Here is a 24506-nt window from a genome sequence, read left to right as displayed (position 1 = left end):
AGCAATAGAACTCCCTGATTCCCAGATGAAGTAGGTAGCCTAAGATATGACTGGTTCTGCAAAGTTTGATTCGATTCTCTTTGCCTTTTCCTCCCTTGGCTCCCAAAACTCCCAAACGCCATACTCATATTAACGATCGGTTGCCTTGGTTTCCACACCTCCATGTTTCCCAGCACATCCACTAGATTCTTAACGCTCCTTGCACATTCGACAATCTCAGAAAACCTCCCAATACACTAACTTACTACCAACAGCTTGACAGACGAATGCAACCTTTTCTCAAAGCGCCTACACTTTCTTTCCTTTGTTGCCACTAATTTTGGTGCAAAATGTGATAAAGATTGAAATTTTATAGCATAATCGGAGACGGTCATATTTCCTTGCTCTAACTTCTCGAACTGTCCTTTAAGTTTCTCACGACATGTTTCTGGAAAATATTGGTTTTCAAAGAGCTCCTCAAACTCGACCCAAGTTAGGTTTTCCTCATCCGTCTCATTTCCTTGATTCACTGCTCTAGCCGCCCTCCTTGTGTCTCTTCTTACTCCTAAAATAGATTCCCACCACTCATTCGCCTCACCGATAAGTTGACAAGCTACTATACTCACCCGAAGGTCATCTTCTGTAATCTTAAGAGCGTTAAAGATTTTTCGAATTTGTGAGAGCCAATGATCGGCCACAAGAGGATCACTACTCTCCCCATCGAGCTGAGGTGGTTTCATATGGTAGAACTCTCTCATTCCATCCATGGCACGGTCATTTGTGTTAGTCCTAAGTGCTGAATTCAAAAGGTTCGACTCTGCAAGTGCCTCTACAATTTCTCTAGCAAGTTGATTTTGTCTTGCCCCCATTCTCGGATTCCCAATCCAACCCCGCCTATTTTCATGTCTTGGAGGCATCGCGCTACAAGAATTTAAAACATAAAACAATCAACGACGACAACTACAGCTCCATTGAGAGATCAAGTCTCCAACTTTCCCAACACGGGTCAACAACACCATAACAATCTACGTTATCGTAAATGCAATGTCACATAGCCTCATAAATGTCACTCATAAAAGCATGCACATGTCTTTGTAAAAAGGTCTTGACATTTTGAACCCGTGAGAATAAAGTCTCCCCACAGTCTCAAGGTGTTCTAAACCTATGCTCTGATACCAATTTGTCACGCCCTCGATTTTCAACATAAATAATAATAACTTTAGATAATTGAAATCCTCACGATAATATAGGTAATACCCCAAAAGACATTACGATTCCCAAATTTGGATAAACTTGATTAACAGTGACAACATTCTAAAAATAAACGATACAATGAAGTACGGTTTTCTTTACAATGATACTAGGATAACTTCTGAAAATAGCTTTTGATGGTGATATCAGCATGCACTCCAAGCACTACATGACAGTAACCTGCAACGTACCAGAAAATGATAAGTTGAGCTACACTAACCCAGTAGGAAAATCTACTCCAACATTATGTATATATGAGAAGACAAGTGCAAAGGAAGAAGATCACATCGTTAGAAAATGGCAATTTGAACCAACCATGAGCGTACTACAGAGTCAAGACGTTTAAGAACTCAAAGGACTCCCTCGTGCCAGCCTTCTCACTATTATGTCACGTATCGTCGTCTATCATATCCCTACAATCAGATTCCATTTATAGTCTAACGTACGAATGCTTGTATTGGTCTTCCTCAACGTGTCACATTACGGTAGGTCATCTATGCCTCTTTGGCAAACACTCTACCAAATGAAAAATTGAACGACAGATAATAATAAGAATAACGTAGTTAAAAATCTCACACGAAACCCGTTGCCATAAGTCACCATACACTACAATGATATCCCAAATTCTTAGTTCAATACAACCAACATCGCCCTTAGAGTCACCACGGCTTTCCCCGGGTATTTTCCGTAAGTCGAACCGGAAGAGAGTCCCCATGGCTTTACCCAGGTCTATTCTCAAATCCGTAGAGTAGTTGGGTCACCACGGCTTTACCCGGGTCTATTCCCTCTTTCACAGGGTAACAGGGTCACCACAGCTTTACCCGGGTCTATTCCCTCATTCACAAGGCACTTAGGTCATCATGGCTTTACCCGGGTCTATTCCCATACTCAACATATACTCATGATGCAAACCTGTCAATACGACTTCATAACAGGGTCTAATGTATTACAATCATTAAGAGGGCAACACCCACATACCAACGAGTATAACAATCACGCCCATCTCGCATTAACATAACTCGTATTGATAGTAAGTCATCACGTCACCATTTCTAACATTAGTTTACCGATTAACCATTTCACCTCGCGTTTTCCATGATCGTCATCATTTCACAATTATTGATCATGTGTCCTCGTACTACATTTCAACCAACATTCATCATAAATTCATAACTCAACCTTTGTGCAATATTTTAGGTCTATCAAACTCATTCTTAAGTTGTGGCAACTAACCACTCTCGACTTCTATAGTCCTAACTTTTTGTATACTTAACGTGCCAACGTAATTTTGGTGGCAATTAAAACATGACTTCAAAACCTCGAAATGGATATATCATACGCTTGAATTGGACATCGGACGAGGAAGTTATGGCCATTCGAAGTTGGTCAAAAATCCAGAAAATGACAGCAACAGCAGAAAACAAGGCAGCTGACACGCCTTTACTCCTATGATCATAACTTTCTGTGTACTTAGAGTTATAAGGTGATTCCAGTGGCCTTGGAAAGCTGAGTTCAAGATCTCAAATTCGATATATAATTTGTATGTTTTCAATATCATACGAGGAAGTTATGACTATTTGAATTTGGAAAAACTCAGAAAAACGGGCAGCAGCAGAAAATGGGACACCAAGAGAATTTTGGGGATTTCCAAGGAATTGAACAACAAATCACGATACAATGATCAATAGCAAGTCTCAAACACTATATCAACTCATAAACTCATAAAAGTAGTTAGATTTCCCTACCACAATGGGTTTTGAGCAAAACCCTAAGTGACTCAAGCTTGAAACTACCAAGATCTACTTCCTCCCAAGCTACAATACGAGACCTAGGTCCAAGATTCCTCAATATCAAGAGGAATAAGTGAGGTTCGGCAAGTGATTGAGAGGAGAGAGAGAGAAATTCGAAAATGATGGAGTTCTTACCTCTTTGAGTGCAATAACCTTGATTTTGAATGAGGTTTGGATGAACAACCCATAGATCTTGAAGATTTTAAAGTGTTTGATGTACAAATCCAAGGATTTGAGGGCAAGATTGAAGAGAGAAGGGAGAGAGGCAATTGTAGGGCTTGGTTCGTGGTCTTGGAGTGAGAAAATAACATAAGGGGTCTATTTATAGTGTCTGAATCGCGTGCTGAAAATTCAAAATTTTTGCAGGGTGTACTGGTACTGGAATATGCAGTACCTGTACAGCTACCCAGAAGGTTCAGCTTTGCACAGTTTCTAGTTGAGGTTTACCTATACAGGAAATTGCCGTACCTGTACACCATGGACATATTTGAAATTTTTTTCCAACTTTCATCAAATCGAACCCCAATTGCTACCAACACTTTCAAACATCATTTCAACACCGAAACTCAAAGTTTAACTATCAACCGAATGTCTCATATATAACGACACGTCAATCTATGCGATCACATTGATTAAATAACAAAAGTAAATCAAAGCACAATTTTACAAAAAAAGAATACTTGCACGGGTCTTCACATAACAAACCTTGTGGGCTACTACTAGTACCTTGGGCTTAAGCTTTTGTGCCATGTGATGTTGCTTGTGGATCAAAGTCAAGGTATTGGGCCAGTAATCTACTTGGGGCGTTACATCCGTATTACCACCCTTTGCGTTATGAGACTCTCTATCCCAACTTTTGACTCACACACCTACTTTCTTATCCTATATTCAAGCTAAGACTTTCCCATGATCACATTCTTACATGAAACATCATACGATATACCAACAATGCTATAAATATGCCATAAACATTCCCAAGTAATCAACCAATCAAAAGATTCATTTCAATGAGATTATAATCAAGTAAACTCTTATTCATTCCTTACTAATGGAAGGATAACATCGATTAATCATAAGAAGTCAATTGAACATGTTTGAGATAGGTTAGGAGGTGTCTAAAAGGGTTTAGAAGTGTTCGGGGCTCAACACAGTCGAAAGAACACAACACAGCAAAAAGCTGCCCAGAGGAGAGGGGGATCGATTCCCCATGACCAGAGATCGATCCCTGAAGCTGCTGGTCCAGAGAACAAAATGGGGGATTGATCCCCCATGACTAGGGATCGATCCCTACGAGTTTTGGGGCGATTTCTGCAGATTTTTGACAGCTTTCAAAGAGATAAAGGAGGACGATCAAGGCTCGATTCCTACACCTAATCAACATATAAACACATAAAAGATGCAAAGAAGTCCCTTCCTCACAACAATGACCAAGATCCAAGCGACATGAATGAGCCCTAGCCTCCTCAAACTTCAAAATAGAAGAAAGCTTGACCCAAGGAATTCCGAGCTCAAGAACGCGATTGAAAGGTTGAATGGAGGTTGATCCTTGAGGTTTTTGGAGTGATGGAGTGGAGTTTTTGAGTGAGAGGATGAGGATGAGGAGGGGAGAGAGAGAGAGAGAGAGAGAGAGAGAGAGAGAGAGAGGAGATATACTCCTACACATACACACCCACTATATATACTCATATATCTTTAAATCACACACACACTCCCTCAAGTTTATATTCTTTCACTTCAAACCATAATTCAAATAACCACCACATTAACCATATTTTTTCAATTAGGCTTTTAATAAACATTTCAATAATTAAAAATTATCCGGGTCTCTACATCCTATCCTCCTAAAAGAAATTTTGTCCCAAAATTTGCCAATTAAGCTCATGCATCAATTAAACATGCTCATGCTACACATGTAATACCAAACAACGAGTTAACAATCATAAGATTAAAATTTCAAGACACACATTGGTTAATTCGGAAACAATTGCGAATACTTCTCCCTTACTTTGTCTTCCCTTTCCCACGTCGACCTTCCTTCCCGAGGTTACTCCATAGAACTCGCACTAATAGAATGGTCTTACCTCTCAAAACTTGCTCGCGCGAATCTAGGATACATATCGGCTCCTCCCCATAAGATGCATCGGCTTCCAACTCTAGTTCAGACCACTCTAGAACGTGTGAAGGTTCCAACTCGTACTTTCACAACATCGACACGTGGAATACATCGTGAACACCCAATATCTTTGGTGGCAAGGCCAATCTATACACGACTTCCCCAATCTTCTCGATAATATCAAATTGTCCAATAAAATGCGGTGAAAGCTTGCCCTTTTGCCCAAAACGAGATAATCCCCGATGCAGTGACACTTTAAGGAACACGTGATCCCCCACTTCAAACGGCAGTGGTTGGCGATGATGATCGGTATAACTCTTTTGCCTACTTTGCGCGGTTAACAATCGTTGGCGAATCACTTTGACTTACTCGGTGGTTCTCTCTTGTGCTTCAAGAAGATGTTGGCGAATCGCTCTCATATTCTCGGAGGTTTCTTTGATCAATTCCGGCCCAACCAATGTGGCCTCGCCCAACTCGGTCCAACATACAAGTGATCGACACGGTCTCGCATACAAAGCTTCATACGGCGCCATCTCGATACTAGATTGGTAGCTATTGTTGTACGCGAATTTGACTAACGGTATATGGCATCATGCCCCCTCGGCGACCTCGGTAAACCGGTAACAAAATCCATAGTCACTTTCTCCCACTTCCATTCGGCCACTGGTAATGGTTGTAACTCCCCCGCTTGTCGTTGATGTTTAGCTTTCATTTGTTGACACATAAGACACTTGGACATGAAAGTGACAACATCCCTCTTCATTTCAGGCCACCAAAATTGTCTACGCAAGTCATGATACATTTTCCTTCCCCCCAGATGCACGCCTAATGGTGAATGGTGAATGGTGAATGGTGAATGGTGAAATTCTCTCAAAATTTCCTCCCGACATGAAATGGGTACGAACAATTTTCCTTGGTATCGCAAACTTTGATCAGCATGAATCATCCACCCCTCTCGAGCATTTCCGCTAAGAAATTTGGTGCGAAACTCCCCCGCTTCTTCGTCTTGTTGTTGAGCCTCAACGACTCCAGTCGACAAGGTTGATTGAACTGTCAAGTTACACAAAGTGACCCCATCCCGAACCTCTTCAAAATGCAACGCATAGGAGCCCAAATCGTTCGTCATCTTCCACTCATGAATGGCTAATCTCGCAAGATGTGTCGGTTTTCTACTTAATGCGTCTGCTACCACGTTCGCCTTTTCCCGGGTGATATTGCAACTTAAAATCGTAGTCTTCTAAGTGTTCCATCCAACGGCACTGTCGCAAATTAAGCTCCTTTTGAGAGAACAAGCATTTTAGACTCTTATGATCGGAAAAGACTTCGAACCTCTTACTGTAAAGATAATGACGCCAACTTTTCAAAGCAAAGACGACGGCCACAAGTTCTAAGTCATGGGTAGGGTAATTTCGCTCATGAGTTTTCAATTGTCGTGATCCATACGCCACTACTCGCCCCAATTGCATCAATACGCACCCTAACCCCTCTTTCGAAGCATCATAATACACGGAGTAACCGACTCCCCGTTCAGGCACGATCAAAACCGGCGCGATAGTCAACATTTTCTTCAATTTTTCAAAGGTCATCTCACACGCGTTACTTCAAACAAATTGAGTCCCCTTACGAGTCAATCAAGTCATCGGAGCCGCTAAGCGAGAGAAATCAAGGACAAAATGACGATAGTACCCGGCCAAGCCCAATAAACTACGAATCTCGAATACACTCTTCGGTCGCTGCCAATTCATTATGGACTCTATCTTTCCTGGATCAACGGATACCCTATCCTTCGACACAATGTGACCCAAAAACTTGATTTCGAACAACCAAAATTCGCACTTATTGAGTTTGGCATACAAACGGTGTTCTCTCAAGAATTCAAGAATGATAGAAATATGAGATTGGTGTTCCTCCTCTGTAGGCGAGTAGATAAGGATATCATCCACAAAAACAACCATGAAACGATCAAGATAGGCACAAAAAATGCGGTTCATTAAATCCATGAAAGTTGTTGGCGCTTTTGTCAATCCAAAGGGCATAACAACAAATTCGTAGTTGCCATAACGAGTACAAAAAGTAGTTTTAGGAATGTATTCCCTCTGAACTCAACTAATGGTAACTGGACCTCAAATCAATCTTAGAGAAACAAGCTTTGCCTTGGAGTTGGTCAAACAAGTTGTCGGTTCTAGGCATAAGGTACTTGTTCTTAATGGTAACACAGTTCAACTTACGATAGTCGATACATAGACAAAGCATCCCATCTTTCTTCTTAGCAAACAAGGTTGGTGCTCCTCACGGTGATGTACTGGAACGAATAAACCCCAAACCCTCTAATTCTTGCAATTAAGTCTTCAACTCCCTCAACTCGGCGGGTGCAAAACGATAAGGAGGTACGAAAATAAGAGCGGTACTAGGAAGCAAATCAATAGAAAATTCAACCTCTCTCTCGGGTGGTAAACTAGGTAACTCTCTTGGAAACACGTCCAAAAAGTTGCAAATGACAAGAGGTAACTCCCCACGTGCTGATATGTCCTCATCTAAGGCCAAACTTGCTAATAAGGCATACACCGACTCCTGCTCCCGAGACCCACACAAATACAATTCTAACGGTTCCCGATGCTCCCCAAAGAACTCAAAACAACCCCCCCCCCCCCCCCAGGTGAACAAATACGGACCCGACGCTTGAAGCAATTTATGGTAGCGTGAAATGTAGACAACTAATCCATTCCTAAAATAAGGTCGAACCCCGACATATTCAACACGATGAAGTCAAAGGTAAAACGATGATCTCGAATGATAAACTCACAATCCCGGCAAAATACAATCTAATGGCGATCTACCCCTTATGGGTGTCTCAATGAACAATGGAGGATTAATACTTTCGATTTCCAATTCCAAAGCACAAGCAAATGATGTAGCAATGAATGAATGGGATGCTCCAGAATCAAAGAGTACTTTAACAAAGGAGTTAAACAATAGAAATGTACCCCTCACAACCGAAGTCTCCAGGGTCTGAGAATTGATAGGAGGTGGTGGAGGCAAAATAGCAGAAGTGATAGCAAAAGCCCTTCCCTAAGTAATCTGACTATGAACATGTCCACCCCGCTGACCGGAACCCTGAGTAGGTGTCGAAGAATTCACTCCTCTCTCAACATGAGATCCCTGAACTGCAGTGGTCTGGTGGAAGTGAGGCTGCTGCTGCCTCTAAGTACCCTGAAATGATTATTGACTAGAACCCTATCCACCCCACGTGGACAATTTCTTGCAAAATGGCTGATCTTTCCACAGGTAAAGCATGAACCCAAAAGTCGCAAACATTGAGCGCGAATGTGCCCCGCTTAACCACACTCGTGACACACGATCAGAGATCTACTAGCAACTCCCCAAGTCCCAAAGGAAGAAGATGGAGGCTTAAAGTTCGATGGACCCTGCGAAGTCGAGAATTGATCCCTTTGTCTCTTCCTCCTCTGACTGCTAAAACTCCCCGAAGAAGAACTCATACCCCTTACCGGTTGTCTCGATTTCCAAACCTTAGGATTTCTTGGTGCCTCATTTGGTATCTCGATGCTCCTTGCACACTCAACGACATCAAAAAATCTCCCTTTGCATTGTGCCATCACCATTCTCTTCACGGTTTCATGCAACCCTCTTTTGAACTGCCTACATTTCCTCTCTTCAGTTGCCACCAACTCTGGCGCAAAACAGGACAAAGATTAGAATTTCAAAGCATACTCCGACACAGTCATATTCCCTTGCTCTAGCTTCTCAAATTCATCACTCAATTGGTCACGATTAGTTTTTGAAAAGTATTGCTCCTCGAAGAGCACCTCAAATCCGGCCCACGTTAAATTCTCTACATCTGGCTCATTCGCTTGAGCCGCAGTCCTTGCGCTCTTCTCGCATCCTTCCTCGATTCTAAGACCAACTCCCACCACTCATTAGCTTCTCCGGTTAGTTGAACGGCCACGATGTTGACTCGCAAGTCATCATCCGTGATCTTAAGAGCCCTAAAAAGTTTTCGAATTTGAGCTAGCCAATGGTTGGCCATAAGATGGTCACTGCTGAACCCATCAAACGTTGGTGGATTCCTACAACTGAACTCCCTCATTGCTGACAAGGCACGACTGTCTGCACTTTCCCTAGGAGCTAGGTTTAAAAGGTTTGCAGCCGTAAGAGCCATAACAAAATCCCTAGCGAATGAATTTTGAACGATCGGTACTTTCTCTCCCTGACTGTGTTCGGCCCCTGCCCTCGGATTCTCCCCATGCTAACTAACCTCGTCCTCTAATGGCACCCCTCGGCCACGGCCACAACCACCCTAATTTCCTGCCCCACCTCATCTATTACTGCATCTTAGAGGCATCTTACTACAAGTTATAAGAAAGAGAAACTCATCAACCACAACATCATTTTATGAGGTCTAAACCCCCAACTATCTCAACATGGGTCAAAACAAACTCTATGCCACTCTACTATATTAAAATGTATGCCACATAATCCAAGTAATGTCAATTCACACAAGCACACATATGTCATGCAAAAAGACGTGACATTTGAACCCACGAGACTAGAAGTCTCCCCACGGTCTCAAAGTATTCAAACCTAGTTGCTCAGATACCAATTTGTCACGCCCTCGATTTTCAACATAAATGAATAATCCTTCTCGGAAATAAAACCCTCGCATGGCATAAATAATATCCCGAAAGAGTTCCCACCTGTTTAACTTACAAACCAAGTCCCTAAGTTCAAAGTTATCCAACATTGGCACTCCGGCCCAAAATAAGCTTAAGTACAAGTACGAACAAGTTCTCAAGCTACAAACAATTTAGTCAACGAGAAATCTGTAAGGACCAAATTTTGGGATCTTAATTGTATTGGCAATTCCGTACGACAAAACTCATATTTTATATCGAGTTGTAATTTTATTATTTTTTATGGGCTAGTGAGTCTGTATAGAATTAGAGTGGAAGGAATCATTATTATTTGTAATCAAGAGAGAGCATTATGGATGACAAAAGAGGTCGACTACAAGAAGACAGATTTTTACAACAGACGGATTGATAGTGGGATTGATCTGGTTATCAATCAGAAAAAGTAACGTGCAAATTGGTGCTCTAATTAAAAGGTCTAATTATGGACTTATGCTTCATCTCCTAGGTTTTGACCACATACATATAAAAGGAAAAAAGGGGCAAACCACATGTGGTGTCTAATATGATCGAAAAGAAAAATAGGCAGTAGCTTCTCTCGAGCGGCGGCGATATACAGGAGAATTGAAGCAACATGTTTTTTAGAGAGTCATTCCTAAGGGTGATTTACATTAGGTTTTGGAAGGCTTGTGGACTCAAGGCCGTTGGCAATCAAGATCACTAGGTGCGGTGTACGTGCAACTCGGCAAGTAGTACTTAGAACGTTGTGAGAATTTACTACGTTTGGATAGGTATATCTGTAACTGCACAATGATTATAGTGATTTGATTTCTTCCTGTGGTTTTTACCCATTCTAGAGTTTTCCACACATATCTCTACATTATGTGATTGATTGCTAGTGTAGTTTTTTATTGATAGTATTAATTAGTGATTCACTTTCATATTATTAGGGTCTTTACAGATTATTAAGGAACCCTGGTTTTTCACTTGGTATCAGAGCAGGCTGCTCCTTCCGTTAGGTTTAATTTTTCCTAGATCAGATCCATCATGAGTATGAACATGAATCACATGTCTCCTATACTTGATGGTGATAATTTCAATTACAGGAAATCTAGAATCAAGGCTATAATGAGATCAGCCAGTGAAGAAATTTGGGACTCGTGTGTTGTGGGTTACACTCAACCCATGAAAACTATAGGCAATAAGTTGGTTCAAAAAACTCAGTCTAAGTTATCAGTCACAGAAAAACCTTTACTTTAGGCTAATAATCGTGCACTTGATATTTTATTTGCTGCTGTTGACATAAATGAGCACGGGAAAATAGCTAACTGTGAAATTGCGAAAAAGGCTTGGGATATTCTGGTTATTTGCCACGAGGGGATAGACATTGTTAAGTAGTCTAAGTTGCAAAGGCTTACCACGAAGTTTGAGACCATCAGAATGCAGGAGGAAGAGACCTTCAATCAATTCTACTCCAAGGTCATCGCCATCGTTAATAGCAATTTGAAATTCAAGTTACTATGCTAGAGGGTGTAGAGACCCGTAAATTTCCTTATTTTTTTTAATTTTAATATTTTATAAAGGGATAAGTGATGGTTTAGTGTGGAGATTGTGGTTGTAGGTTAATGTGCAAGAGTATGAAAAATGTGAGTGTTAGTGTAATATAGTGCATGTGTGTATATGTGTGTGTGCCAGGAGAGAAAATTCATTTCTCTCCTCCCTCTCCATCTCTCGGTTCTCTCGCCTCTCCCGGCTCTCTTCATCTCTCTCACTCTCTCACCCAAAAACTCGCCTCTAAACTCAAAACCCAAAACTATCAACCTCAACTCCATTTTCTACTTGTGTAATCGGGCTCGTATCGCATTGGATAGAGCTCGGTTCGGTGTATTTAGCTCGGTTGGGATTCCGGAAGCTAGGGCTTGCATAATCTCTTTGGTTTCGGCTTGGATACTCGAGGTAGGGAATTCTACCTCTCTTTATTTGTTTTATGGGTGATTTGGTGCATGAATCGTGCTTGTAATGTCGTGTTTAAGTTTGGATTGAAAATTCGTAGTTGCTGTTAGAATTGTCTGTTTTTCCTAGATTCCTACCGGTAGGCCTGTCCTTTCTACCGGTAGAACGTTGTTACTTTACCAGAAAATCGATTCCCTACCGGTAGGAGCCTTTTCCCTACCGGTAGAACAATTGAGAAATTTCTTCGTAACCAGCTCAAACGTACAGCAGCAGCTCAAAAGCTGCTCAACGTATCGAACTTCTACCGGTAGGAATTCCATACCTACCGGTAGGTCAAGCACAAATTCGAATGTTGACCTTTCTGTTTCCAAGTTCTACCGGTAGGACTTGCTTGCCTACCGGTAGGTTGCGTGAATTGGAGTTTCTACCGGTAGGACTTGTTCACCTACCGGTAGGTCTAGGTTCTACCGAAATGTTGGCCTTTCTGTCTTCAAGTTCTACCGGTAGGACTTGCCTGCCTACCGGTAGGACTTGCCTGCCTACCGGTAGGAGACTAGGAGTTTGAGCTGCTTTCAGCTGCTTCCTTGAGCTGCTGCAGTATCTTTCAGCTGCTTTCCTATATCCTTCAACTCGCGTGTCGAAGCTTTTCATTGACTCTATTGGGTTCGTTTACGCATCATTTCTAGTGTTTGGAGAATAATACATATTTCATACCTAAAAACGTACCCGATGGACTTGAATGAACTTAATGGGTTAATTATCACAGAAACTAGGATCGACGGATTGACGTTAATGGATTACGGATAAAATGTGATATGTTACCGCATAAAATAAACCGAAAATCGCAGTGAGTAGTTGATGCGTGGGTCATGGGTTTAACTTGAAGTAAAAGGTTAGTAGATTGCTTAAAGGGGAATTAATGACGGTTTACGAACATATGAAGAACACAATGATATAAAAGACAGCTATTCGATGTAACGTGAAGCACGTATTGTGAATGTTGATATCTTTGAAACCTGAAGCTGAGAATAAAACATGAGAATCAGATGTACGGGGTCTTAAGAACCCGGAATGAGAATCGGATGTACGGGGTCCCGAGAACCCGGAATGAGAATCGGATGTACGGGATGAGAATCGGATGTACGGGGTCCCGAGAACCCGGAATGAGAATTGGATGTACGGGGTCATGATCACCCGGAATGTAAATTGGGTATACGGGGTCCTAATGCCCGGAATGTCTTTTGATTGATATCATAATGTGACGATGTGAAAGATTTCTTGCGTGCCCATCAAGGATCCATAGGGAACTTCTGAGATACTAAGCGGTTGGAACGTAACCATATGAGGTGGATGTGTGAAGATCGAAAGATGAGTAAAAATGAATTCAAAGGACAAAGATAGGTTAATTGACAAGAGTGAAGTGTTCGTTTACGTTCTAAATTTCTAATATAGTACTTGTGTCTTATCCATGCTCCTTTGTTATCCGAAAGTCCATGTTTCATCGGCATCTTTCATCTCATTTGCATATAGAGTTTGCGTAGACTTTTCTACTGGGCTAGTGTAGCTCAAGCCTTATATTATTTTCAGGTGCTAACCCGGAACCATAGCTTGCATTGCTTGGCATGCTTGGAGTGTGGACATTATTTTTTGAAAGTTAACCGAAGGAGTTACCTATTCATCTTTGTAAATTTATTTTGAAAGATGTATTTGTAACTAAAATTGTAATTCTTTTGACTCAGAATATTGTAACCACAAAAATTTTTTTTTTTTTTTTTTTTTTGAACTTCGCTACTTATGATAATTTGGGGCCATCGAGCCAATGTTGTAATATTTTGGAACCTTATGGACTTGGAAGTTTAATTGAGGGAATGGGAACACAGTGACCTTTTGGGTACCGTACGGATATTTGTGAGTATTTTTTTTATGAAAATCATTTATAATTATGTTAAAAATTCGAGGACGTGACAACTTGGTATCAGAGCGTCTAGGTTTGAATACTTTGAGACCGTGGGGAGACTTTAGTCTCATGGGTTCAAAATCATAGCAAAATTTTTACATGATATGTGTGCTTGCATTAAGGAGTCAGTACATTGGCATTACATTGCATTTACGATAATGTAGATTGTCAAGGCATGGTTGGCTTGTGTTGGGAAAGTCGGACGTTTAGTCTCACGATGTAGTCGTGGTTGTTATTGTTGATAGTTGTTGTCGTTGATTGTGTTATGTTTTCAATCATTGTAGCGCGATGCCTCCGAGACGTCAAAATAACCTTGCTAGGGAAATTGTAGCGGCACTTGCAGAGTCAAACCTTCTGAACCCAGCACTTAGGGCTAACACAAATGACCGTGCCATGGAAGCAATGAGGGCATTCCATCGTATGAAACCACCTCAATTCGATGGGGAGAGTAGCGATCCTCTTGTGGCCGACCATTGGCTTGCACAAGTTCGTAAAATCTTTAACGCTCTTAGGATTACTGAAGATGACCTACGAGTGAGCATTGTGGCCATTCAACTTACTGGCGAGGCGAATGAGTGGTGGGAATCAGTTTTAGGAGCAAGAAGAGACATTAGGAGAATGTCAAGGACGGTTACTCGAATAAATGAACCTGATGCAGAGAACTTGACTTGGGCTGAGTTTGAAGAACTCTTCGAGAATCAATATTTTCCAGAAACGTATCGCGAGCAACTTAGAGAACAATTTGAGAAACTAGAACAAGGTAATATGACCGTCTCCGAATATGCTACGAAATTTCAGTCTCTGTCCCGTTTTGCTCCGGAATTAGTGGCATCAGAAGAAAGAAAGTGTAGGCGTTTTGAGAAGGGATTACACCCATCCATTAAGTTGTTGGTTGTGAGCCAGCGCATTGGAAGGTTTTCCGAGATTGTTGAATGTGCAAGGAGTGTTGAGAATCCAGTGGGTGCGCAGGGAGAACCAAAAGTGTGGGAAACTAAGCAACCGACCTCTAGTGCAAGTTTGCCTTCGGGAAGTTCTGAGAGCCAAGGGAGAAAGCGACAGCGAGAACCACATCAATCATTGCATGTTCAACAGAGTTTGGGGCCGCCTACTTCTTCGGGAAGTCATGGAGCTTTTGTCAGACCACAAATTGTGTGCCATCGGTGTGGTCAGTCAGGTCACTTTCGTGCTCAGTGTTCGCAACAGCGGAAGACATGTTTCATTTGCGGTGCACCTAATCATCTTGCGAGAAGATGCCCTCAAAAAGTAGGAGAGCATAGTGGGCCTAGTTCAGTGAGACCAGGGCAGAGTCTAGTTCGACATCACTCCCAATTCCAGTCTACTTCGGGTCAAGGGTCACGGGTTGAGCGAGGATTAAGTCTTACCATTTCTCAAACTCTAGAGACACCAGATGTGTGGGGTAATTTCCCCTCTCTCGTTTAATCCTTTGCTAGGATTCTTTCAATTTGGGAACATATCATCTTTCCGTGGTTTGCATCTTTTCTTTGACTTGAATTTGAACACCGAGGATTCCAAGACCATTCTCATTTGTTGAGTAACACCTCCAGATAGTATTAGCCGAGACTATGAGTTGGTTGTTTCAGGTTGTCATTTTGTCTGTGATCTCAGTGTCTTACGTGAGGTGAGGTTTGGTCTTGTCTTGAGAAAAGATTGGTTATGCCAGTGTTGTTTGCTATATGTCGAACGTGTCTTCATCCGAGTTTTTCTTTTACCGCTCTTTTCTCTATGGTTTAGTTGAACCTTGGTTGAAATTGTATATGAGCAAGTTATCCATGAAGTCGTTTGTTCATTAGCTTGAATAGATTTTGACATCTGCATCAATTACCACACGATCCTTTCTAGTGCTACTATGTGCTGTACGAACCCTTGTCATGAAATACCATGTGGTGTACCTACTATTGATTTTGAAGTAACTATTGTTGATATCTTTGAGTACTTCTCGTCTATTATTCTCATTCTACTCCTTATGTTACGATTCATGGTATAAAATCTCGTTAGTCGAATTGGAATTATGTTGCCATGGTTACAAGTTTCTTAGTTTGCAGTTGCTATTCACTTGATCTCTGTTGTTACAACCTCTATCTATCAAAGCTAAGTTAGTAGTGATGTCTTCAACGACATCGCATCCTTTTGTGCTGTCAAATTCAAATCTTGTTGTGATTGTGGCCTCTCTCGGGCGTTTAAAAAAAAAAAAAAAATCTGATATAGTCCTCAGCCTTGGAGGTACATGGTTTGTTCTATACTGTTTCGTTCTGGCTTATCAAGAGTTATGCACCTTTCGGTATTAGTCTAATTATGGTTGCGCATCTTTTGTTAGTTTTGGCCCTATCTTTCATATTGTGCTCATCATTGGTATCAGGATACTCATTTGCCAAGGCATATGTACTCGTTTCCTAGACTCGTGGACTAGTGGGGCAGATGAAGTTACTTTTCCTAGATTCTTGGGTTTGTTATGAGTTGGTGCATTGAGTTTGTGGCCGCTTTAAAGATTTCCCATCTTCCATATAATACAAATTCATTGGTGCCGTTAGATGCGGACTTGCCATTTTTGCCTACTTTAGCATCACAATTTGTTGTGACTCCTCAACGTTGAAGTTACGAGATTTGAACTTACTTTTGCTTCATATCGGCTTGCTCATTTAGACTTTATCGATTGGTCTAAATTCCGTCATTGCAGCCTCTGGTCTATTTATTGAAAACTGCTACTCTATTCAAGTTCTTGTGTCTTAACACTCACTTATTGGAGACAAATTTTTTTTTTTTTTTTTGGTGACCTATTTATTGGTTAATATTGATTTATAGTTGTTGTTCGATTCAAATTCACTTGTTGTAGTTGGTCTCTGTGATGTTCAAACTTGTAGCCTTCGTGGTAGTCCCTCGACTTTGAAAGTATAAAACTCATTCTATATTGCTCAATTTCACTCTGTTAGAAGTTTTGCTTATCCTTGGTATTGGACACATTGTCGATCTTGCATCAGTTCGTTTACTTAGTGAGCTGTCCTGTTGCTATGTGTTTGTCCTCAGTATTGAAATCTATCATTTGCAAGAGATTGTTCACCAACTCATTTGGCTTGTAGAGTAATGAGAAGGTTACGATCGGTTATTTCTATGTTCCTCGGTACGTTGAGTTGGTTGTTTAGCGAATTTAAAGATTTCATGTGTTCCTTGGATTCCGGATGCCTCGTCCCCATTCTTTAAGTCCTTGATAAGTGTTGTCTGAGTCTTGAAGCTCACTGTTTCGTTTGAGATAACCGAAGGACGATGTTGACCGTCGTTGATACCCCTTTGTCATTCGAAGTGAGAGGACGTATTTCGTAAAGTATCGCCGCATTGAGGTTAGTTTCATTGAGGCAGAAAAAGGAGGAGCTTTTATCGTTTGAAGAATACGTTATGTATCGGATACGGTGCGTGTCTTTCGGATACCCAGGCGACAACCGACGAAATCCAGTTGGAAGAGGCGATTGATCACCGCCCATTCCAGATGGAAGTCTCGGGAAGTCAATTGGACTATCGGGTATTCTTGAGGCATTTTAATACATAGGTATTGAAGAAGTATGAAACGAATCCGTTGCATGTGTTAGAGAGGTCCAAAATTGAGTTAAAAGCCGACGTGTCCTAAGGTGAGAATCCGACACGTATCCTAGATTTGTGTAGCCAAGTTTTGAGAGGCAATACGATACGATTAATATGAGTTTACATGGGGAAAGGGGGACGAAGTTCGAAGGAGATATCCACCTTCGTTTTAGTTGATTGATGTGAGTATGACGTAGCACTTTCATGATTATTGAACCGTTACATATATAAGTTGTTGTGATTTTGCGTATCTATATGATGCTTGGTAGCGTTGGACCTGGTTTGGCAAATTTCGGGACGAAATTTCTTTAAGGAGGGTAGAATGTAGAGACCCGTAAATTTCCTTATTTTTTTTAATTTTAATATTTTATAAAGGGATAAGTGATGGTTTAGTGTGGAGATTGTGGTTGTAGGTTAATGTGCAAGAGTATGAAAAATGTGAGTGTTAGTGTAATATAGTGCATGTGTGTATATGTGTGTGTGCCAGGAGAGAAAATTCATTTCTCTCCTCCCTCTCCATCTCTCGGTTCTCTCGCCTCTCCCGGCTCTCTTCATCTCTCTCACTCTCTCACCCAAAAACTCGCCTCTAAACTCAAAACCCAAAACTATCAACCTCAACTCCATTTTCTACTTGTGTAATCGGGCTCGTATCGCATTGGATAGAGCTCGGTTCGGTGTATTTAGCTCGGTTGGGATTCCGGAAGCTAGGGCTTGCATAATCTCTTTGGTTTCGGCTTGGATACTCGAGGTAGGGAATTCTACCTCTCTTTATTTGTTTTATGGGTGATTTGGTGCATGAATCGTGCTTGTAATGTCGTGTTTAAGTTTGGATTGAAAATTCGTAGTTGCTGTTAGAATTGTCTGTTTTTCCTAGATTCCTACCGGTAGGCCTGTCCTTTCTACCGGTAGAACGTTGTTACTTTACCAGAAAATCGATTCCCTACCGGTAGGAGCCTTTTCCCTACCGGTAGAACAATTGAGAAATTTCTTCGTAACCAGCTCAAACGTACAGCAGCAGCTCAAAAGCTGCTCAACGTATCGAACTTCTACCGGTAGGAATTCCATACCTACCGGTAGGTCAAGCACAAATTCGAATGTTGACCTTTCTGTTTCCAAGTTCTACCGGTAGGACTTGCTTGCCTACCGGTAGGTTGCGTGAATTGGAGTTTCTACCGGTAGGACTTGTTCACCTACCGGTAGGTCTAGGTTCTACCGAAATGTTGGCCTTTCTGTCTTCAAGTTCTACCGGTAGGACTTGCCTGCCTACCGGTAGGAGACTAGGAGTTTGAGCTGCTTTCAGCTGCTTCCTTGAGCTGCTGCAGTATCTTTCAGCTGCTTTCCTATATCCTTCAACTCGCGTGTCGAAGCTTTTCATTGACTCTATTGGGTTCGTTTACGCATCATTTCTAGTGTTTGGAGAATAATACATATTTCATACCTAAAAACGTACCCGATGGACTTGAATGAACTTAATGGGTTAATTATCACAGAAACTAGGATCGACGGATTGACGTTAATGGATTACGGATAAAATGTGATATGTTACCGCATAAAATAAACCGAAAATCGCAGTGAGTAGTTGATGCGTGGGTCATGGGTTTAACTTGAAGTAAAAGGTTAGTAGATTGCTTAAAGGGGAATTAATGACGGTTTACGAACATGTGAAGAACACAATGATATAAAAGATAGCTATTCGATGTAACGTGAAGCACGTATTGTGAATGTTGATATCTTTGAAACCTGAAGCTGAGAATAAAACATGAGAATCAGATGTACGGGGTCTTAAGAACCCGGAATGAGAATCGGATGTACGGGGTCCCGAGAACCCGGAATGAGAATCGGATGTACGGGATGAGAATCGGATGTACGGGGTCCCGAGAACCCGGAATGAGAATTGGATGTACGGGGTCATGATCACCCGGAATGTAAATTGGGTATACGGGGTCCTAATGCCCGGAATGTCTTTTGATTGATATCATAATGTGACGATGTGAAAGATTTCTTGCGTGCCCATCAAGGATCCATAGGGAACTTCTGAGATACTAAGCGGTTGGAACGTAACCATATGAGGTGGATGTGTGAAGATCGAAAGATGAGTAAAAATGAATTCAAAGGACAAAGATAGGTTAATTGACAAGAGTGAAGTGTTCGTTTACGTTCTAAATTTCTAATATAGTACTTGTGTCTTATCCATGCTCCTTTGTTATCCGAAAGTCCATGTTTCATCGGCATCTTTCATCTCATTTGCATATAGAGTTTGCGTAGACTTTTCTACTGGGCTAGTGTAGCTCAAGCCTTATATTATTTTCAGGTGCTAACCCGGAACCATAGCTTGCATTGCTTGGCATGCTTGGAGTGTGGACATTATTTTTTGAAAGTTAACCGAAGGAGTTACCTATTCATCTTTGTAAATTTATTTTGAAAGATGTATTTGTAACTAAAATTGTAATTCTTTTGACTCAGAATATTGTAACCACAAAAATTTTTTTTTTTTTTTTTGAACTTCGCTACTTATGATAATTTGGGGCCATCGAGCCAATGTTGTAATATTTTGGAACCTTATGGACTTGGAAGTTTAATTGAGGGAATGGGAACACAGTGACCTTTTGGGTACCGTACGGATATTTGTGAGTATTTTTTTATGAAAATCATTTATAATTATGTTAAAAATTCGAGGACGTGACAGAGGGTAAGAAAAATTTGTTCAAGAAATAAATGGGATTCTCCAAACTTATGAGGCTAACCTATTGCAATTTGAACCTGTTAAACCCAAAGTAAAACCTTCGGAGACTTCGATTGCTTTTAAAAGTACTCAAAAATATAAGAAAGGTTCAGATAGTGATAGTGATATCGATCTTGAGGAGATGAAAGCTTTTTTCAAACAATTTTAAAAATAGTACGGAAAAAAAATGATAAAGGAAAAGGAGAATTTTTTGAAAAAAATAAAAGGGAGGGAAAAGGACCACCTAAGGGACCACAATGTTTCGAATGCTATGGTTTTGGCAATTATGCCCAAGAGTGTGTAAATAAAATGAAAAAGAAGGCTCTCATCACTAAAACGTGGGATGACAGCGATTCTGATGAATCGAATGAAGAACAAGGGGCCGATGAAAATGTAAAGGAAACTTTTTGGCTTTTGGAGTAACCTTAAATTTACATGGCCATTCCGAATCGAGTGGCTCTGAAATAGATAATAGCGAGACAGATAGTTGTGATGACATAGATGTGGTCAGAGAGAAGTACAACAAACTCCATATTTTTAGTAAAAAATTAATAGAGGCGAGTGAAATGCTTTCTGATAAGGTTAAGAAGTTAGAGAATATTTTGAATGAATGCACTCAAGAGAGGGATGAGAGAAATAAAGAAATTGAGCTCCTTTTTGAGAAAAACAAAGCTTTGACTGCAAGCTCCAAATCTAAGGATAAATCAGAGGATGACACACAGATAGGGATCAAAGTGTTGGATCATATTCTGTCCATCCAATGATGACCTAGCGATCGTTCAGGGCTTGGTTATCATGCAACGTCTTCAACTCCACCGATAGGGAGAAACAGAACTAAACGTCCAAGTAAGAAGACTAATGATAATGATATGCAGAACATGATTAATTCTCCTACAACAAAGAAGCAAATAGCAATAGCGGTAAGCGGACATCCCAAGCACAAGGAGGTAAAACCTAAGGTTATTAATATTGATAAGTCTCACGTTTTTACTCTTGTTGTTAATAAATTTGTTCATACTTGTCATTATTGTGGTATGGCTGGCCATATTAGACCTCATTGTAGGAAGATGCATGAGTCATACACTTCACATGCACATGTAGCTCATCCTTATGATCATAATTATTTTATGCCCACTTGTCATCACTGTGGAATTATAGGTCATATTCGTCCATACTGCTTTACCCTTTATGGCTACCATGGGACACCTCCCTGCTATGATAACATGAATAGCCATAGGGAATATTTTCAAGGGCCTAAACATTGGATGCCTTCACATGCTAATTTTACAAAGGGAAATTCAAAGCCCATGACCAATTAAAAGACTCATATTGGAAAAGGCCAAAACGCGACAGATTTGGGTTCGTAAAATTGATTTGGTTTCTGAAGCTGATGATGACATTGACTCTCTAGATGAATATAGTTCATTCAGAGAGGTTGACCTTGCCTTTTGAGGCTAGGTCGTGGTTCCATAACTTAGGTTTAATTGTTGTTGCATATCTAATTACCTAGAGTTATGGAGTTTCATATTTTTTTTATTGTTTTTATTCTGTAATTTTTATTGAGTTATTAAATTAAAAAATAAAAAATAAATTTTTTTTTTGGGTGTTGTGTGGAATGAGCATGATAGTGTTTGATGCGTAGTTGAATATCATTGGATTTTATGAACATATTCATCCATAGTTTTATTACACTTTTTTCATGGTATTCTCACTGCAAGTATGTTCAAATGTTAATAAATCATGAGTATTTGACATTCTATACACTTATCCTTGGCTTTTGGTCAGTATCTCGGTTAGGGACCACCATTCTCATATGCTTAGTTATATCTTGTGTGTTTCCAAAACCGTGACTGCCTTTGTTTGGTTTCTATTGATAGAGCCCTCATTTATTCTATAAAGAAAAGAAAGAAAAGAAAATATATATCTTGGATTTTGCTTATCCGGGCGTTCATTGAGTAACCGGACAATTGGAGTGAGGTATTCTCCCTCTGAGCGTTCATGTCAAAAAATGGATAGACCTTGTGAAGGCACCCGTGTTGGACCATTTGCTTAGTAACCAGGCTTTGGGTATAAGGTATTCTTACTCTCAATATTCGAGTCAAACAGAGGTGGGGTAAAAGTAAAAATATAGTTATGAATTTATATTGATTAATTATTAATCAATCGCCTATTGTTGAGGGGGAGCTTGTGATTAATTATTTGTGACTTGTATGTCGAACCTTGAGAGGTGTATCTTATTGAGGGGGAGTCACTAGATAAACCTAAGCGCTTGAGCATCTTGATCCTGTTTTGAGTTGCTGAATTTTTGGTCATGGATGCACACACACACTTTCCTCTCATGTCAATGATCATGGTGTATTGCATTCCTTTTGCCTTGCATGGTATTATATCATTAAGTGGTGCCTTAAAATTTGGATGTCTTTTTCATCTCATCTCATGATATAATACTTGCGATAAAGCTATCTTATGCTCATATCTTCAGATTTCTCGTTCTTTTTTAGTTTAATTTAATTTTGTTTTATTGAGTTTTGCGTGCTTGAATTTAGCTGCCATGTTATTTATGCTATTATTTGCGCTTCGCTTAAATTTCTTATTTGTTTGCTTCTATTGGTCTCTGTTTGCTCAATTCTCTTCTATTCTCTTCTATTCGCATTTATTACTTTATTATTTATCCTATTCACCCTTTGTCATTCCATGTCAAAAAGGGGGAGAATGATGAAAGGGGGAGTAGATTGCTTATTTCTAATATGTTTGGATGCTGAGTTTTGTTTGCAGCTTTTCTACGACTCGATCTTTGTTCGTTAGAATGTCATTTTAGTGTGTTTTGTCATGGAAGTAGGTTGCTTATTATTCTAATGTGTTTGGATGTTGAGTTTTGTTTATAGCTTCTCTACAACTTGATCTCAGTTCGTTAGATTGTCATTTTAGTGTGTTTTGTCATGGAAGTGCCAAAGGGGGCGATTGTAAGGACCAAATTCCGTGATCTTAATTGTATTGGCAATTTCGTACGACAAAACTCATATTTTATATCGAGTTGTAATTTTATTATTTTTATAGGCTAGTGAGTCTGTATAGAATTAGAGTGGAAGGAATCATTATTATTTGTAATCAAGAGAGAGCATTCTGGATGACAAAAGAGGTCGACTACAACAAGACGGATTTTTACAACAAACGGATTGATAGAGGGATTGATTTGGTTATCAATTAGAAAAAGTAACATGCAAATTGGTGCTCCAATTAAAAGGTCTAATTATGGACTTTTGCTTCACCTCCTGGGTTTTGACCACATACGTATAAAAGGAAAAGGGGGCAAACCACATGTGGTGTCTACTATGATCGAAAAGAAAAATAGGCAGTAGCTTCTCTCAAGTGGCGGCGATATACAGGAGAATTGAAGTAGTAGGTTTTTTAGAGAGTCATTCCTAAGGGTGATTTACATTAGGTTTTGAAGGGCTTGTGGACTCAAGGCTGTTGGCAATCAAGATCACTGGGTGCGGTGTACGTGCAACTCAGCAAGTAGTACTTAGAACGTTGTGAGGATTTACTACGTTTGGATAGGTATATCTGTAACTGCACAATGATTATAGTGATTTGATTCCTTCCCATGGTTTTTACCCATTCTGGGGTTTTCCACGTATATCTCTGAATTATGTGATTGATTGCTAGGGTAGTTTTTTATTGATAGTATTAATTAGTGATTCACTTTCATACTATTAGGTTTTTTACGGATTATTAGGGAACCCTGATTTTTCAAAATCTAAAGAAATTAGTTACAAACGCATCTTTATCAAGAAGACGTCATTACAAAGATGATTAAGTAACTAAATAGTGTTAGCTTCCAAAAGTCTTCCACATCCAAGCACACGATGCATGCAAGTCATAGTCCAGCATATTTGAATCTGAAAATAATAATAGGTTGAGCTACACTAGCCCAGTTGGAAAATCTTTTACCAATTCCATGTGCAAACATGGTGACAAGTGTAACGGAAAGAAACCAAGAGAATGTAGCTCAAGGAATGGACTAACAATTAACTCAAGAGTACGTCAACATTCATTTGATGCAATCTAAGCATGCCTATATTACCACTAACCATGTAGTTTACAAGTTACTAGCAATTCCAACGATTACTACATGACCCTCTATCACAAATTCCCACAGTTTTTATTTTCACCCCTTGTGTTACAGTATAACACCTCAAGAGTTACCGTATTACCATCCCTTGCGTTACAGTGAACCCTAAAAACTTGGATCACCATATTACCATCCCTTACATTACGAGACTCCATATCCCAACTTCCGACTCACACACCTACTTTCGTATCCTATATTCAAGCTAAGACTTTCCCATGATCACATTCTTACATGAAACATCATACGATATGCTAACAATGCTACAAATATACCACAAACATTCCCAAGTAATCAACCAATCAAAAGATGCATTTCAATGAGGTTATAATCAAGTAAACTCTTATTCATTCCTTACTAGTGGAAGGCCGACGG

The sequence above is a fragment of the Rhododendron vialii genome, chromosome 1a, assembly GCF_030253575.1.
Source record: "Rhododendron vialii isolate Sample 1 chromosome 1a, ASM3025357v1".
In the NCBI taxonomy this organism is placed as follows: Eukaryota; Viridiplantae; Streptophyta; class Magnoliopsida; order Ericales; family Ericaceae; genus Rhododendron; species Rhododendron vialii.
This window is presented reverse-complemented; position numbering follows the sequence as displayed.